At 37.0% G+C, this 2,131-nt stretch overlaps 1 pseudogene; it reads left to right on the top strand.

Moving 5' to 3' along the window:
• The first annotated feature begins 632 nt into the window (after window positions 1-632).
• Window positions 633-1,187, top strand: LOC142620157 (uncharacterized; annotated as a pseudogene).
• The last annotated feature ends 944 nt before the right edge of the window (window positions 1,188-2,131 follow it).

Raw genomic sequence — 2,131 nt, 5'->3', positions numbered from 1 at the left:
TGTGCCATTTTCTATCTTTTTATCTCTCGTTCTCAATCCCAAATTTGAAATTGTAGTCCCAAAACACAGTAATAGATCCACATAAAATGAAATGAAAAGCACAAACCTTTTCTTCTTCCTCATCCGCATTTTCCTTCTTCCTCTTTACTATTTTGCTCCTTCTTTCTTCTTCTATCACCATACACTAGCCACTAGTACCCAAAACCAAAAGCCAAGTATTTTTCTTTTTCAATCAGTTGTCTATAACTACAGCATTGGCAGGCACTACCCTTTCCCCATGTGAAGAGTTGGACATGTGGCTACCTCTCCACCTTTCATTTGGTTTGTAATTTTTTTTTAGGCGTAAATGCACTTTTAGTCCTTACATTTTGACATTTTGACATTTTTGTCCCTACATTTTATTTTTACCACTTTTAGTCCCTAAATCAATTAATGTGTGTTATTTTCGTCATTTTCGTTAGTCAATTGACGAAAATAGCTGAAGTGGCTGCTAGAGGAATTAAAATATTATAAAAAATACCACATCACCATGACACATCAACATATAAATTAAAAAAATTAATTTATTAATTCTAACTAAATAATAAAAATAAAAACTAAATTAAAAACTAAATTTCAAATAAAAACGAAAGATGAGGTCCAAATCCGAAATCCAAACCCTCTCCAGTAACACCAGCAACATCGCCACAGTAGCAGTGGATTCAGCCTCGTCGGTCGACCCAATCCACCACCTGCTCCGTCTCGTGGCCTTCAACAGCTTCCTCCTCCATCCCCAGCTTCCTCCTCCATCCCCCAAAGCTCTGCCTGAAGCTCCCAACCCTAAAACTCCCCTCCTCGATGATCGTCTACGCCTTCGTCCTCCTCACCTACTTCCTCGTCGTCTCTGGCTTCATCTACGACGTCATCGTCAAGCCCTCGACATCGGCTCCGTCCAAGACCCGGCCACAGGATCCGTATGGCCCATCATGTTCCTGCAAGGGTGAGTGAACAGCTAGTACATCATCAAGGGACTCTCGTCTGGGTTCATGTTCATCCTGGGTGGGCTGGGGATCGTGCTCTTGGATCTGGGTCTCGGCTGCAACCGCGCCAAAAGCGTCAAGGTCTCATACGCTGCCGTCGGCATCTCCTCCATCATCATTGCCTATGTCATGAGAATGCTTTTCATTTGTGTCAAGATCCTCGCTTAGCTTAGATAAATCATAGATTGATGCATTTTTCAATTGCGACTTTCGTTTTCATTTTATGGGATTCTTCCTTTTTTTTTTTAAAAAAGAAAATGAATTATGGATCTATGGAGGTTATTATGTTTCTCAGGTTTGTTGTGATTGGTTTGTTGATCTGGGTTTAATTTGGGTTCATTTGTTAATTGGGTTTATGGGTTTGATTTGCTGAGAATTCGGTGTTGATTGTGTTAGAATTTGGGAAAGAACATGAAGAATTCGATGATCTTGATTTGTGGTAGATCTGATGGTGCTAGGTTTGATGATCTCTGATGTGTTGAATTTGATTTTTTTTTCTTCTTGTTTTCATTTATGTCCTAGTGATCTGGGTTTGAGTTCTTGGGTTGCTGGGTTTGTGTTCTTGTGATGGGTTTGAGTTCTTAGTTGCTGGGTTTGATTTGGGAAGAATATGAGGAACAAGTTGTAAAATGAAGAACAATTTGAAGAACATGAAGAACAATTTTAATTAAATTGAATTTTAGTTTTTAATTCTGTTTTTATTTTTATTATTTAGTTAAAATTAATAAATTAATTTTTAAATTTATATGCTGATGTGTCATGGGTAATGTGGCATTTTTTATAATATTTTAATTCCTCTGGCAGCCACTTCCTCTATTTTCGTTGGTTGACTAACGAAAAGGACGAAAATAACACGCGTTAATTGGTTTAGAGACTAAACGTGGTAAAAATAAAATGAGGGAATAAAATGGAAAAACGTCAAAATATAGGGACTAAAAGTGCATTTACGCCATTTTTAAAACTTATTTGATTTGATTGCTTCATTTATTTACATGTGATTTAGTCATTTCTTATACAGCATACGTACGATAAAATCCCACCAATTCCCACAAATTTATTTACTGCCTTTGTACTGTTAATGTAAATGTAATTGTAGATTGTGTGGGTTTTTT

Source organism: Castanea sativa, chromosome 12 (assembly GCF_040712315.1).
Source record: "Castanea sativa cultivar Marrone di Chiusa Pesio chromosome 12, ASM4071231v1".
Lineage (NCBI taxonomy): Eukaryota > Viridiplantae > Streptophyta > Magnoliopsida > Fagales > Fagaceae > Castanea > Castanea sativa.
The sequence above is the reverse complement of the archived record's forward strand: the minus strand, read 5'-3'. Positions and strand labels throughout refer to the sequence as shown.